Source organism: Phallusia mammillata, chromosome 3, assembly GCF_965637545.1.
Source record: "Phallusia mammillata chromosome 3, kaPhaMamm4.hap1.1, whole genome shotgun sequence".
NCBI lineage: Eukaryota > Metazoa > Chordata > Ascidiacea > Phlebobranchia > Ascidiidae > Phallusia > Phallusia mammillata.
Window position 1 is genome coordinate 3,006,902 of NC_137254.1, and position 17,839 is coordinate 3,024,740.

Genomic DNA, 17,839 nt, shown 5'->3' on the forward strand with positions numbered 1-17,839 from the left:
ATTAAAATGATTTCAGGTAAATTGTGTACAATTACGTAAGCGGTGCGCTTTATAAATTCTGGATGCGTGGAGTTATCCTACACAGCCATGCTCTTGCGATTGGTTCTTGATCAAAATTATATCATCGGTATCCAATCACAGCACAATACAAAGCACAAAGTTAAATTGCGTAACCACCATATCACAAAGTCGCATCTGCATCCTTATTAACAGCAAAAAAAATTCACAGATGTTGAATAAAACCGTTGCACCATTTGACTTCCTTGCGAGCTTTAAGCTAACAAGTTAACGAGTTAATTACGTAAGCTACCATTTCGAAATTTGAACAAATTATATCACAACCGCTGCAAGTACATGACAGTTGCGCAGATTTTCACTAACTGGGCACGTGAAGTGCATAGTTTTGGGAGATTTGTTTTTTTTACAAAAAAAAATCATGGTTTAAATTGCCATGATAAATAATAGTTTTGATACAGCTTTTGTGATTCATGCATGCGGACAGAAACGGAAAATCGCATAGCGGTAAAAGTAAAAAACTCAACAACCACACAATGTACATGCGATTAGTGAAGTTGCTTAGGTAATGACATAGTTGGCGGTTGAATGACCGTATATGTGTTACGTTATACAATAGAATAGGAAACACCGGTATTAAATATAAAACTAGAATTCAATTTCTTTAACATTGATAAAAACACGAAATTTGTAGACTATTTACATAAAATGATTACTAAATTTAGTTTTATTGCGCTTATAACCACCATTAGTTAGTTAGTTATGCTCGTATAACAACCATTAGTTAGTTAGTTGTTTAGGGGCAGGTTTCGTTCTGGTTGCACATGGTTGTCCGGGTTTCGTTCTTCACCATCTATTTGTACTGGTTCCTCTGCTGGAGGTCCATTAGGATCGAAAACATCAAATGCAAATGGGACTAAAACATTAATCATATATTGCAAAATGTTTGAAATGAGTTTTAGTTACGTTGAAGACAATCATAACCTAAATTTTCCTCACCTTGATTTACACGTGGTAGAATGTGTCTATTGTCTTGATGCTGAAACCTATTCAAATCCTAAAAACGAAAATATTTTAATGGTATACTTTCTCTCATTTAAGACAAAACAAAGCATAAATGCGGTGCATTGTTTTACAGCACGTTTTTGAACACCTTAACACATTTGTTGTTACCTTTGTAGCGATTACGTCATAATTTGTGCAAACTTTGCAGTAATTGTTTAGCAAATTAGCTGGTTTTACTTGCTAAATTGCTCGAGTTGATAATATTCCCTGTTACAGTTAAATTAGGAGGTTGTTCGACCTTGCTATCTGATGTTTACCCGCTTTAATCGTATGTTTTGTATTGTGCGGTAAATTTGGCGCTGTTTTGTGTGTGAGAAAATGTGCAAGCGCCAACGGCAAAGGCATAGTTGTACAGTTAATGTCACGTGCTATGAATTTATAAAACGTACCGCTGATGTAATGGCTCATAACAGTTTTAGTCTTACTGCAGTTAACTCTTTGGCTTACTGTTCAATTACTTGCATTGAAGTAATAAACAAACGAACTGAAGTGCAAGACACGTGTGTGGAGTTTCCAGGACTTGGTCCTGACAAGCCCAGGAGCTTGGGAGATTAAGGACGGTGGTATACCTCTTTAATTTGTAGTGACGCGATTATAACCTTGAGACTCATCAGCGAACATAAACATTCGATCACTACAAAGTTTGGTGCCGCTTGAGTGAGGAGAACTTACAAAAAAAATTGCTGTTTAACGAGTGATAACTTAAGAAAAGCTCTAGTGATGTCACCAAAGTTTACGACAAGCGACCGAAAGAATTACAAGATTGCCGTCGAAATTTTTGGACTGTATCTTTAAGCTGAGAAATTACAAACATTTTATTTTTTTTGCAGAAGTCTGTATTTTATGTGTTGTCATCAACGCCGACCATTTTTGTTTCTCACCGTCCGTATCATGTTTCTATATCATCGTACGATCAGTTACACCACAGTACGATGTCTTTTCTTAAACGAGGTGAGCAAATATTGAAGTGCTATTCTTTGCTGATTTGTTATTTGTATGCATTTTTTTTAACAAAAGTAGGCCTAAATGTTTTTACAACCCATGTTACGTTATATGCGCACAAAGAATTTTGTACCGGTCTTTCTAGACCTCATGCGCCTGACTTCAAGAAACACATAATTTAACCATAAAAACAACCAAATTATGTAGGTACTGTCCACTAGCCTAGCCATAGGAGTATATTGTTTATGCCACCGTGCTACTACATCGCATGTTGCGCCAAATAGGCGTTTATTGTTCTTCTTATTCCTGCATGATACGCCAACTGGGCGGTCTTTATTACTTTTCTGATGATTACATTACTACGCCAAATAGGCGGTGATTACTTTCTTATTATTGCATTACTACGCCAACTATAGGCGCGTTTCTGTTTATTACAAAAGAACGAACATGCGAAGCTTGTCGCAGCTTCCGAGCATGGCTCGATACACGTACGTACTTTTTTTTTATTACTTTCCCACGAGGAATGAATACTATTATACTTCATGCGAATGATTACTTATATCAATATACTCCTGAGTACCATCTCAAATGAAAGGTTTAGTTACGACATCGGCTAGCTTGGGGGCAAACCTACATTAAATCACAACTTGATTTCATGTTCTACTTTATCAAACGTATTTTTTTGTACAATTTTGTCGAGTTTAGTCAGCCAAGACTACCGCTTTAATTGCGAAATTTATTGCCTGCCCAATAATTGTAACAGATAACAATGAATTCGATTTTCAGGCGATAAATGTGCTGCTCAAAACTGCAATTTTGCCATGTATAATTGCTGTATTTGTTTGTTTAAATTGTTGTATTTGCTTGCATGTAAAAAAAAAATTTACCAAAAAAACATATAAAAAAATAAAAAAAATAAGGAGCTTGTAGAACTTAATGTGTCATTGCTATTTCCATGTACTGCTTGTTTTATTGTTGTTTCAGAAGCGAAGTGACTTTCCACCACTATTGTGATCAACAACAAAGAACATTCAAATTCACCATACTGACAGACACAGAATTTCAGCAATTCAGATGTCTGCAGACTGGAGACAACCAAACTCCAGAAACACAAAAACGTTACGCTCGAAATGCGATAATCAAGTTTGATAATTGGTGTGGTGTAAATTGAATGTTGTTTGTTTTTGAATGTATATGCTCATGTTGTTTCTAATGTCTTCTGCTGAAATTGTTAAATCTGTGCTGTTACGTGTTTATTGTTGTGAAGTTGATCCAGAAATTTTCAGAAATCAACAAATTGTCAATTGTATCCCTTTTACATTGTAAATATTCTGTGTGTCATTTTAATGTCCATAAAAACGCAATGACCATATATTGCCCATTGCCTAAAAACATGGCGTGGGGTATTTTGTAGCGATTACGTCATAATTTGTGCAAACTTTGCAGTAATTGTTTAGCAAATTAGCTGGTTTTACTTGCTAAATTGCTCGAGTTGATAATATTTCCTGTTACAGTTAAATTAGGAGGTTGTTCGACCTTGCTATCTGATGTTTACCCGCTTTAATCGTATGTTTTGTATTGTGCGGTAAATTTGGCGCTGTTTTGTGTGTGAGAAAATGTGCAAGCGCCAACGGCAAAGGCATAGTTGTACAGTTAATGTCACGTGCTATGAATTTATAAAACGTACCGCTGATGTAATGGCTCATAACAGTTTTAGTCTTACTGCAGTTAACTCTTTGGCTTACTGTTCAATTACTTGCATTGAAGTAATAAACAAACAAACTGAAGTGCAAGACACGTGTGTGGAGTTTCCAGGACTTGGTCCTGACAAGCCCAGGAGCTTGGGAGATTAAGGACGGTGGTATACCTCTTTAATTTGTAGTGACGCGATTATAACCTTGAGACTCATCAGCGAACATAAACATTCGATCACTACACCTTTTTACGCTTTCCGGGTGGTGTTGGCATTAAATAAGCTGTCTGAAAATGAATAATAAAAAAAAAAACAGTGATAAGAGCAGCATTATCAACTTTAACTCGTTCTCAATATTTTTATTTGTGGATTGGTTAACGTTTAACGAAGAATTTAATAACAAATTAACATAAACTGCTTCTGAGTCAAAAACATGGTTGTCGTGATAATTGTTAAATGATAAAGGCAACTTTTTCAATAAACATAAGTAACGTAAAGCAATTTAAACCCTGATTTCGGTTTGGTAATTAGTTTATTACTTCTACCTGGATTGATGATGAAATTATTTTTCACGAAATAATCATAAAATTTTGTCTTGCAGGCATTTTTTATTTCTTTGACTTGATGTGTTTAAAAGTTTTAAAATGCCTTAATTTTAAAATTACAGGAGGTCGCATGTCACCAGCTTGAATTAAATTTAATGGATGAACCATGTTTACAAAAAAAATAATTAACGAAATATTTAACACTTTGATGACATATATGAATCCATCTAGTGTCATTTGCAATTCAGTCTTAACTCATAAAAATAAAAAAATGGTTTCTTCAGTGATTGTTGTGGAACGAAAGTGATGTGTCAAAACGAATGAGATGAAATCAAATTTGTTTTTCTAAAATTTTTTATCAATTCACAAAATGCTTAGAAGAACGTTAATGCGAAAACATTGTTAAAGATTCAGGCTGGCAAACTCATTATTGTCAACAAATGTTAAGCATGATTAATGTTTCGGTATGCTGCAAGTAATGCGGATTAAAAAGATGCAAAATCGTCTTTTAAATTAAAATTATATCTCAACAATGTTGTATTTTTTACCAGAGAATGTAATTTTTTTACTTACCGGGGGTATATGTCTCAGCGGCTGAAATAAATAAAACACAATGTTGAGGTATTTATTACAACGTCCTGTCGATTGCGGTTATAAAGTTCAGAACGAGACTGGTATTAAAAACTAAATACATAGCAAACATTAACCAAGCAAACCATAATTGTTGACGAAAAATATGATTAAGTAACGTACTTGTAAGACACGCAATTAACCTTTTAAACTCTGATTTCAGTTTTGGTGATCAGTTTATTACTTCTAACGGGATTTATGATGAAATGATTTGCACACATTTTGTTTCACAAAAAGTTCATATTTTATGATTCTTTGTGTGATGATATGACTTGTGTTCAAAAGGGAACAAGAAAGTGTATCGCATCATCACGTTTTTTACTCAAGGGCTTTAATTCCACCACTCTTATGGTTACGCCAAAGTTAACAAAATAATCACAAAATTTTGTCTTGTTGACATTTTTTTATTTCTTCGACTGGATGTGTTTAAAAGTTTTTAAATTCCTTAATTTTAAAATTACAGAAGGTCGCATGTCACCAGCTTGATTTAAATTTAATGGGTGAACCATGTTAACAAAAAAATATTTAACACTTTCATGACATATATGAATCCAAGTAGTGTCATTTGCAATTCAGTCTTAACTCATGGTGAAAAATAATAAAAAGTAGTTATGTTCAGCAATATTTGTGGAACGAAAGTGATGTGTCAAAACGAATCAGACGAAATCAACCTTGTTTTTGTAAACTTTTGATCAATTTACAAAATGCTTTGAAATCGTTAATGCGAAAACATTGTTACAGATTCAGGCTGGCAAACTCATTATTGTCAACAAATGTTAAGCATGATTATTGTTTCGGTATGCTGCAAGTAATGCGGATTAAAACAATGCAAAATCGTCTTTGAAATTAAAATTATATCTCAACAGTGGTGTATTTTTTACCAGAGAATATAGTTTTTTTTACTTATCATCTATTTCAGCACCTGAAATAAATAAAACACAGTGTTGAGGTATTTATTACAACGTCCTGTCGATCGCGGTTAGAAGTTCAGTATATATGAAACTGGTATTAAAAACTTTGTTGGTGTTTTGTTGTTTTTATTTGGAATTTTTAAAAGATTTAATAGCGGTCCTTAAAAACTTTACAAAAACAAGATAAAAATATCACATCGGCCAAAACCAATAAGATGAGAACTGCCTTTTTTATGTACGTTATTTTGTATGTTTATGATTGTCAACAATTGTTAAGCTAGGTTTGGTATGCAAATTACGATTCAGAGAAAAGCAATTCGTTTTTGCCCCAAAATTATCTTCCAACAGTGTTACATTTTTAACGCAAAACGTATGCTTATACTTACCTTATATTTATCTTCGGGCTCATCAACATCCTGCTGAATGGAACAAAACACGGTATTAAGGCATTTATATTACAAAGTTTTGTGCTTTGCGAGTTTAAAGCACAAAAAATTTTAAATTGCTAACTAAATACCCAGCAAACATTAACCAAGCAAACCATAATTGTTGACGAAAAATATATTTTTTTTAATTTCTTTACCGATTTAATGCTTTCGCTGCCAGCATTCGGAGAGTAGATTGGCTGTTCCACTGTTTGTCCTTTCAAAGTTAGTTTCACCATTTCTTTTTCCGCTAAATTAGATGAAAAAGAACCTTTAGTTTTCAATGCCTATCATTTCTCGTATAAAACATTAGCCAATATGTAACATGAGAAAAAACTGACCTTTGCTTGATACCGCCATATCTTCAGGTTTCTTTTGTGTTTGCAGTCGTTTTGAAATACGTGCATCCATAATTTAGGCAAGGACTAAGCAAAGTGAATACTAATACGGAATCAATGACTTTGCCAATATGATGTTAGCTATTTAGGTTTTGTATTGGTTGGAAACTGACTTAACATCTGAAAACCTAAACTAGTCACATGAAATCGACAACAGAGATTTCAACAATCCAAGTTTTAAGAAAATATAAAAACATGATAAAATTTTACAAAAATCAACTTTAGTAGACGAATACGCCTGCAAACAAACCTTGAACTGTAGAGATCTAACACAAAACGCTTCATACATTGTAAGCACAAGAACTGAGTTGACGCACTACAGCAAAAAAAAGACACATTTGAACTACGACACGTTACACCTCAGCGCTTACGAACGCTTAATAAGATGGGCGTGTACGCGTGAAGCGGCCTGGCCTCTTTAGCGACAATGTCTATTTACGTTATGGTTGAGCGGGTCTTTTCTAGTCTTGCCCAAGTGGGTTTGGCAGGAGATGCGTAACTCAAAAATCCAGTCGAGTTGAGAATGTTCAGTAAATATAAAACTAGTGACTATATGTACAACTAGAAATACCCAGCAGACATTGCCCGGGAGATTTAAACCCAAACCCTATTTTTTACGAAATACTGTTCACTATTTAGGCGTTGCGGAATCAAACCTAAGACGTTTTATCGATACTTTTTTACCAGTATGTATTGGCTGAATGAACATATTGCCAAAAGTTCACTCAAATCAAATTTTTCGACAATATTAGTAACGGAAAACATAAATAAACAAAATTTATGTTATTGACTTGATCTAAAAGTTGAAAGTTGCTACGTTATTTGCTATAGGAGTTATATGAGAAATATTCATCATTTATTAAAATCTAATCATTACAATTATGATTAAAAGTTACCATAAGATCTAACAATTTTTGTTTTACTTTTTCACCAAACCACCACGTCTATGACGTTTTGTTTTTGTTAGATGATTATCAACTAAACATAATAATTACCAGTAAATCTTTTTGTGATAAGTTATATTACTGTTCATTTGAAGTACAATTTTCAGCTAAACATTTTTAGGTGTCTAAAACAACTAACCTGAGAACTTAAAAAAACTTGTTATTATTTTCAGAAGCCGCACATACAAAATAAGCCCACATGCAAGTAATATTATGAGAAATTCATTTCGCTTCAACTTCCTTTTACTAACACGAGTGGTCAGCCTGGTCCCACGTGACTGATTATATCAGCAGACAAAAATATAGTATCCGGTCTTTAGATGCAAAAAAGAACTTGTGTTGCGATGTGAATCTCTGTTGGTTAGCAAACTTTTATCGTCCCGAGGTGTAGCATTATAATTACCAAGTCATTTAAAGTACTTGGATGGGAAATTAATTTACAATATATTTGATAACATTTAATTTCTGTTAAACAGACCACGAGATTAAATTGAACACTGATGTGTGTGAAACTGGGCCACTGATAAAGTGGGAACAGTGCGTAGTTGCCGTCACGGTCAAATACACAAAAATAATGAACTTGCGTTATCCTCACTTTACCAATCAACTTCAACCTGGACATACAACAATAAGTTCCGTATGATACTGAATTCTCTCTGTTGCTATAATGAAAAAAAAACTACAATGACTTTGTATCAATAATTTGAGAAAGCTTAGAGTGGCGTGAATTGGTTTGGTTTTGCCATACAACACATGAAAAATTGACAATATCGCCATTACGTTACAACTATCTTCGTTGTTTAAAATACGGACCTAATTTTAATAATTAGAGCAAGTTTGGGAAATGTTAAATAGGGTAATCTGTCAAGGGTAACAAACAAAAAGAGGATACATTATCATTTTCGGTTCAACAGAAACATGAAGTAATTTATACAGCCCTTAAAATATTCTCTAACTTTACGAACACGTCTAACACTCCAACAATTCTTTACGATTATCAGTGGCACCTAATCTTATCCAGCGACCCATTCAGTTTACACAGCGATATGGGGTGCCTACCTAAGTATGCTCAATAACATGCTCGGCGCCATTTTTTGCCCACAACAACGGTCGATGACCATAAATCACTAAATAAATTTATTGTTACCTATTTTAGATTCGAAAAGAGTTTGTTTGAAATAAAATAAAATAATGTTCTGCATGAAAGTAAGATAAACATGATTTTGCATCTTGGTAATCATTGTTTAAACATCTCAATTAAGATGTTGTTGTTTAGATTAGTGGCATGTTTATGTTACTTTCAAGTTTTCATGCCATGTAGTCACCTGTGCTAGATGGATTGCACAATTTAAATGCACTCAATTACAATATTAAAACACAGAAAATACTATATGCAACCATAGCAATGATATAAATACATAAATTTAAGGCAAATAACATATCCTCATTTATTTCTGCTAAATAAACCAACCTTTCAAGTCATAAACCCGCACATAACGATAACATTAACCGTTTTGAGCAGGTTCAAGCTGCTTGATAGGCAGAAAACGCTCGATAGGCGATCGCTCGTTCATTTCTACGAGACATGAGCGCCCGAAATAAGTCAAGCGCGAAACTAGACAGTAAAAATGAAATAAATACACAACGCAGGTTTGAGCGAGCGCGATATGCACGGTGTAAATGGGCTATTATGTTCGTTCACGATCCTTATGTTCCTCTTAGCCGCACACATGAGGTTTTGCGGTTTCCGTTGCACGCCTTAGGTTACCAAACGCTGGTCTGTTGCCTAATATAAAGGAAATCGTTAATATTTTCAGGATTATCAGAATTATTTTCCAGGCATTAACATTTTTATGAGCTCAAATCAGAGATACATGCTTTGTCATCTAATCGATTACTTTTGTAGAAGCACAATTCAAATCTTACTAAGAGTCAACGACTGTTTATTTTTTTCTATTTAAACACGATTATTTGATCAAACAGTTAAGTGGTTGTCCTTGTTACCGGCACTCTGTACTGAAAGGAGACAAAAAAATCTCGCGCACCTTCTATTGTTTTTTCGGCTGGCAACAGTAAATGTTGTTTTTCACCTAGGTACTATCTTACGCATCCACGTGTTAGAGTGTGTTTTCCAATTACAGTGTATATCGGCGAATAATTTTGCATTAAACTCGAGTTTTTAATAAAGCTCTTCTCAAACGAAAGATGCTTTATTCCATTTCTAAATTGCAAGCATAGGTATCGTCGGTTCTTTTCGTTACCACTATTTGTCTGATAGTCGAAATAAACTTTTGTGCAAAAATTAAAAACACAATCAAATTTTGGACCTAATTTCTAAAGAACTGATGGCAAAGGAACATCAAATCGAGTAAAAACGTACGCCTGCAAACAAGTCTAAACTGTAAAACTCTCACACAAAATGCTTAATACATTGTAAGCAAAAGAACTGAATTGACGCACAGCGCACAAAGACACAAATGATCCACCACATGTTAAACCGTAACGGTTTCAAACGCTTCATAACGTGTGTCTGTGTGTAAGCGACGTGATTTTATCGTTAAAACGAAACTTTTAGTCTGCAAGCTAAACATTCATTTTATCGCAGACACTCCAGGAGACAAAGATGAAGTAGATGAAGCAGCTGACAACATCTTCCTACTTGAGATGTTTGTTCTTCTGGCTGCTCTAATTATCGCAGCCGGTTACCTATGTAACGGCAGGAAACGAATTTTTATAATGGTAACGAATTTTTATAACGGTGAAATACGAAGTTTGTGGGCCGTGTAAATTTGTTTCGAAAACGAAATTTGTTATTGATTATCGTCCACGTGGGTGTGCTAAAGAGTCATAAATGTGAAAACTGCTGTATGTCAATTAATGACGTCATGCAATTTAGCTTTGGTCAAACTGACATGAAATACGACGAAACAAATGTAATGACGTCACGAAATCATGACGAAATGCGATAATATTTGTCATTTCGATTACAGTAGGTGATTTTAACAAAATGGGGTGAGACTTCGGTTCAAAACACAATAATTTTTAAGTTAAAAAGTAAAGCTTGAAATCGTTACATGAAGAAAATTGTGAAAGCGATTTTGAAAAGTTTCTCCGTAACTGATGTGGGAAGGTGCTACTGTACGTTCGAAAACGTAAAAATAACTTTTTGAAGTGTCTGAGGAGAAAATGTTGATAGATTTTCATAAAAAGCGCAGAAGACATTGGTTTTATTGGTCAAATATAGTAAACAATTTGCACGTTGATTGCTGAAGATAAATTGAGTTTTCATTGATCAAAGTTGTCTTTAAACGGGTACCACAACGTCGTCTCTAAAATATGAACAAACTAAGATAAAATTGAACGGTTTTCACCAACCAACGTGGAATTGCAATCGGAAACAGCTTGTAAAGTTTCAGTTTGTTCAGTTAGGCGAAACAGAAATGACAAGCGAACATAACATTTATTTTCGTGGGCACGACCGTTTATCGCAATAAAGTAGGTCGCTTCTGCAGATGCATTGCGCCACAATCACAATTGACTGTTACGTCATAGGCGCCGTAACAAACAGCGGTTGGTAAACGAGAAACTGTTGTAGCCAGTGGATCTCATAAAACCCTGCCTTTTTAGTCCATTAAGGATTATACGCACTGTTAATTTTCGTGAACACTTACAAGACATATGCATTGGTTTGCAACAATCCAGTTTTGAGAGGTATTAAACAGGTAGGTGACCCCTACCTTATTGGCTTTAAAACACGAACTAACAAAGATACGATTATACGTTTTCCACAGTCCAACTTGGAATTTCAGTCAGACGTAGCTTGCGAATTTCCTGTTTGTTCATGTTAGTGAAACGGAAATGACAAGCGACCAAAATACTTATTTTCGTGAGCACGACCGCTAACACGACAGAAACAGAACGCCATTAGCATGCCTTATTGGCTATAAAACATAAACGAACTAAGATAAAATCAAACCGTTTTCACGAGCCAACTCGGGATATCAATCAGAAACGGCATGCAAAGTTTCGTAACGTTCATGTTAGCTATCATTTGCGTATTAATTACTTAATCATTGCTACGATTTTTCGGGGGTTTCGGACCGCTCGGCTATCCCCATAAGCCTTTGCAAAATCTTAAGTGAGGTCAGATTGTGCAACTGTGATGAAAAATGGTCATTATTTCACTAAACAATCAACAAAACGACAATTGTTTGCGCATAATTTTATCAGTGACGTAATAAACTTAATTTTTAATTATTGCAAAAGTGATCGTACAAAATTAGATACACTGTGTTGTGTATGCAGTTGTGCCAAATATACTATCGCACAGAGTAAATTAGAGTTTAGTGCTGATACAAGCTTTTGTTTTGCTGACATACATTCGGCCTGAACAGATGTGTTTATGTTGGACCGCGACTAATTACAAACAAAATTGGCAAAGACATGCTGGATTTGCATAACTGACAGAAGTGCCGGACCTCGTTGATTTTGTATCGGGACCTTAGATAAGACTAATTGTGTAGCCCTGCTTTATTGGCTATAAAACATAAACGAACTAAGAGGAAATCAAACGTTTTCAACAAGACAACTTGGGATTGCAGTCAGAGACGGCATGTAAAGTTTTGTTTCGTTACGTTCGTGTTAACAAAACGAAAATGACAAGCGAAAATTATACTTTTTTGCGGGCACGAACGTTAATGCGAAAAAAGCCGGTCGTCACTAACGACCTGTCCCCGCATTTGAAAGGTTAGTGACCTCTACCTTATCGGCTCTAAAAAACGAAGGAACTAAGATACAATTAAACGTTTGACACGAGCTAAACTTACAGTCAAAAACAGATGACAAAGCTTTTGTTTATTCATGTCGGAGAAACAAAATTGACAAGCGAACGTCACATCTTTTTTTCGTGGGCAGCACGACCGTCCACGCGACAGAATCACGTTGCTATAAAAAAAGTTTTTGGCTGTCAAACGCCAACAAACTGAGATAGAATCTAACGGCTTTCACGAGCCGATGAAACCAAAACCGTTTTCGGCAAACTGGCATAGATTTTTATTTGAAAAAGTTTACGCACTCAGCTTAAACGGTTGACCATTAACGTTTCAGCGGTCGTGCCCTTGCGTATCATGACGATGCACGCCTGTCATTTTCTAATTATTTGCCCAATCGCTACCAAATTTCGTATTTATAAACTAGATACAACGCGGAGACGGCCTATCAAAACCGTTTTCGGCAAACTGCTGTAGATTTGTATTTATTACAGTTTACGCACTGAACTCAGTTTGGCCGTTGACGCTCGAGCGTTCGTGCCCTTGCGTTTCATGACGATGCACGCCTGTCATTTTCTAATTATTTGCCCAATCGCTACCAAATTTCGTATTTATAAACTAGATACAACGCGGAGACGGCCTATCAAAACCGTTTTCGGCAAACTGCTGTAGATTTGTATTTATTACAGTTTACGCACTGAACTCAGTTTGGCCGTTGACGCTCGAGCGTTCGTGCCCTTGCGTTTCATGACGATGCACGCCTGTCATTTTCTAATTATTTGCCCAATCGCTACCAAATTTCGTATTTATAAACTAGATACAACGCGGAGACGGCCTATCAAAACCGTTTTAGGCAAACTGCTGTAGATTTGTATTTATTAAAGTTTACGCACTGAACTCAGTTTGACCGTTGACGCTCGAGCGTTCGTGCCCTTGCGTTTCATGACGATGCACGCCTGTCATTTTCTAATTATTTGCCCAATCGCTACCAAATTTCGTATTTATAAACTAGATACAACGCGGAGACGGCCTATCAAAACCGTTTTAGGCAAACTGCTGTAGATTTGTATTTATTAAAGTTTACGCACTGAACTCAGTTTGGCCGTTGACGCTCGAGCGTTCGTGCCCTTGCGTTTCATGACGATGCACGCCTGTCATTTTCTTATTATTTAGCCAATCGGTACCAAATTTCGTATTTATAAACTAGATACAACGCGGAGACGGCCTATCAAAACCGTTTTCGACAAACTGCTGTAGATTTTTATTAAAAAAAGTTTTCGCACTAAACTCAGTTTGACCGTTGCCGTTCGAGCGTTCGTGCCCTTGCGTTTCATGACGATGCACGCCTGTCATTTTCTTATTATTTGCCCAATCGCTACCAAATTTCGTATTGATAAACTAGATACAACGCGGAGACGGCCTATCAAAACCGTTTTCGACAAACTGCTGTAGATTTTTATTTAAAAATTTTTGGCTGTCAAACGCCAAACAAACTGAGATAGAATCTAACGGATTTCACGAGCCGAAATGTAATTGCAGTCAGAAACGGCATGCAAAGTTTCGTTACGTTCATGTTAGCAAAACGGAAGTGACCATCGAACATCACACTTTTTTTCGCGGGCGCAAAGGTCACCAACGTACCTGATTCGTTCTAAAATACGAAAGAATGACAACAAATGTAAACGGTTCTCATCGGCCAACTTTGATTTGCAGTCAGAAAATGCGTGCGTAGAGCCAGGCTGTTGAAGTTATCGAAACTAAAATAACAAGTCAATGTCATGCTTTGTTTGGCTATAGCGCCAGAAGTAGGTCGCTCTTTGTTTGTGCCGTCAGCTGATATTCTGGCCGAGCCAATCAACGCAGTTTGTGCCTTCAGCTGATACTTTGAGCCACTCGACCGTGAACGTGTTTACGGAGGTCGTTTGAGTTCGAAGCACTGTGCAACAATCATACCGAATTGAATGTTACGTCATACGCGGGTAAATAAACAGCGGTTGGAGAACGAAAAAAATGTTATGGACAGTGGATCACATAAAACCCTGCTTTGGTTAGCACGTCAAGGATCATACACACTATGAATTTTTGTAAACGTTTACAAATGAATGCATTGATTTGCAAAATTTGAATATTAAGTAAGCTACGCAGTTATTTTTTCGGACATGTATTTTCTTATGTTTTTACAGCGAGCCCTGAAGCCACTCCTGATATTAAGCTGTCCCTCGGCATTTGAAAGGCTAGTGACCTCTTCCTTATAGGCTGTAAAAAACGAAGGAACTAAGATACAATTAAACGTTTTACACGAGCTAAACTTAAAATCAAAAACAGATGGCAAAGCTTTTGTTTATTCATGTCGGAGAAACAAAATTGACAAGCGAACGTCACATCTTTTTTTCGTGGGCAGCACGACCGTCCACGCGACAGAATCATGTTGCTATAAGAAAAGTTTTTGGCTGTCAAACGCCAACAAACTGAGATAGAATCTAACGGCTTTCACGAGCCGATGAAACCAAAACCGTTTTCGGCAAACTGGCATAGATTTTTATTTGAAAAAGTTTACGCACTCAGCTTAAACGGTTGACCATTAACGTTTCAGCGGTCGTGCCCTTGCGTTTCATGACGATGCACGCCTGTCATTTTCTAATTATTTGCCCAATCGCTACCAAATTTCGTATTTATAAACTAGATACAACGCGGAGACGGCCTATCAAAACCGTTTTCGGCAAACTGCTGTAGATTTGTATTTATTACAGTTTACGCACTGAACTCAGTTTGGCCGTTGACGCTCGAGCGTTCGTGCCCTTGCGTTTCATGACGATGCACGCCTGTCATTTTCTAATTATTTGCCCAATCGCTACCAAATTTCGTATTTATAAACTAGATACAACGCGGAGACGGCCTATCAAAACCGTTTTCGGCAAACTGCTGTAGATTTGTATTTATTACAGTTTACGCACTGAACTCAGTTTGGCCGTTGACGCTCGAGCGTTCGTGCCCTTGCGTTTCATGACGATGCACGCCTGTCATTTTCTAATTATTTGCCCAATCGCTACCAAATTTCGTATTTATAAACTAGATACAACGCGGAGACGGCCTATCAAAACCGTTTTAGGCAAACTGCTGTAGATTTGTATTTATTAAAGTTTACGCACTGAACTCAGTTTGGCCGTTGACGCTCGAGCGTTCGTGCCCTTGCGTTTCATGACGATGCACGCCTGTCATTTTCTTATTATTTAGCCAATCGGTACCAAATTTCGTATTTATAAACTAGATACAACGCGGAGACGGCCTATCAAAACCGTTTTCGACAAACTGCTGTAGATTTTTATTAAAAAAAGTTTTCGCACTAAACTCAGTTTGACCGTTGCCGTTCGAGCGTTCGTGCCCTTGCGTTTCATGACGATGCACGCCTGTCATTTTCTTATTATTTGCCCAATCGCTACCAAATTTCGTATTGATAAACTAGATACAACGCGGAGACGGCCTATCAAAACCGTTTTCGACAAACTGCTGTAGATTTTTATTTAAAAATTTTTGGCTGTCAAACGCCAAACAAACTGAGATAGAATCTAACGGATTTCACGAGCCGAAATGTAATTGCAGTCAGAAACGGCATGCAAAGTTTCGTTACGTTCATGTTAGCAAAACGGAAGTGACCATCGAACATCACACTTTTTTTCGCGGGCGCAAAGGTCACCAACGTACCTGATTCGTTCTAAAATACGAAAGAATGACAACAAATGTAAACGGTTCTCATTGGCCAACTTTGATTTGCAGTCAGAAAATGCGTGCGTAGAGCCAGGCTGTTGAAGTTATCGAAACTAAAATAACAAGTCAATGTCATGCTTTGTTTGGCTATAGCGCCAGAAGTAGGTCGCTCTTTGTTTGTGCCGTCAGCTGATATTCTGGCCGAGCCAATCAACGCAGTTTGTGCCTTCAGCTGATACTTTGAGCCACTCGACCGTGAACGTGTTTACGGAGGTCGTTTGAGTTCGAAGCACTGTGCAACAATCATACCGAATTGAATGTTACGTCATACGCGGGTAAATAAACAGCGGTTGGAGAACGAAAAAAATGTTATGGACAGTGGATCACATAAAACCCTGCTTTGGTTAGCACGTCAAGGATCATACACACTATGAATTTTTGTAAACGTTTACAAATGAATGCATTGATTTGCAAAATTTGAATATTAAGTAAGCTACGCAGTTATTTTTTCGGACATGTATTTTCTTATGTTTTTACAGCGAGCCCTGAAGCCACTCCTGATATTAAGCTGTCCCTCGGCATTTGAAAGGCTAGTGACCTCTTCCTTATAGGCTGTAAAAAACGAAGGAACTAAGATACAATTAAACGTTTTACACGAGCTAAACTTAAAATCAAAAACAGATGGCAAAGCTTTTGTTTATTCATGTCGGAGAAACAAAATTGACAAGCGAACGTCACATCTTTTTTTCGTGGGCAGCACGACCGTCCACGCGACAGAATCATGTTGCTATAAGAAAAGTTTTTGGCTGTCAAACGCCAACAAACTGAGATAGAATCTAACGGCTTTCACGAGCCGATGAAACCAAAACCGTTTTCGGCAAACTGGCATAGATTTTTATTTGAAAAAGTTTACGCACTCAGCTTAAACGGTTGACCATTAACGTTTCAGCGGTCGTGCCCTTGCGTTTCATGACGATGCACGCCTGTCATTTTCTAATTATTTGCCCAATCGCTACCAAATTTCGTATTTATAAACTAGATACAACGCGGAGACGGCCTATCAAAACCGTTTTCGGCAAACTGCTGTAGATTTGTATTTATTACAGTTTACGCACTGAACTCAGTTTGGCCGTTGACGCTCGAGCGTTCGTGCCCTTGCGTTTCATGACGATGCACGCCTGTCATTTTCTAATTATTTGCCCAATCGCTACCAAATTTCGTATTTATAAACTAGATACAACGCGGAGACGGCCTATCAAAACCGTTTTCGGCAAACTGCTGTAGATTTGTATTTATTACAGTTTACGCACTGAACTCAGTTTGGCCGTTGACGCTCGAGCGTTCGTGCCCTTGCGTTTCATGACGATGCACGCCTGTCATTTTCTAATTATTTGCCCAATCGCTACCAAATTTCGTATTTATAAACTAGATACAACGCGGAGACGGCCTATCAAAACCGTTTTAGGCAAACTGCTGTAGATTTGTATTTATTAAAGTTTACGCACTGAACTCAGTTTGGCCGTTGACGCTCGAGCGTTCGTGCCCTTGCGTTTCATGACGATGCACGCCTGTCATTTTCTAATTATTTGCCCGATCGCTACCAAATTTCGTATTTATAAACTAGATACAACGCGGAGACGACCTATCAAAACCGTTTTAGGCAAACTGCTGTAGATTTGTATTTATTAAAGTTTACGCACTGAACTCAGTTTGACCGTTGACGCTCGAGCGTTCGTGCCCTTGCGTTTCATGACGATGCACGCCTGTCATTTTCTTATTATTTGCCCAATCGACACC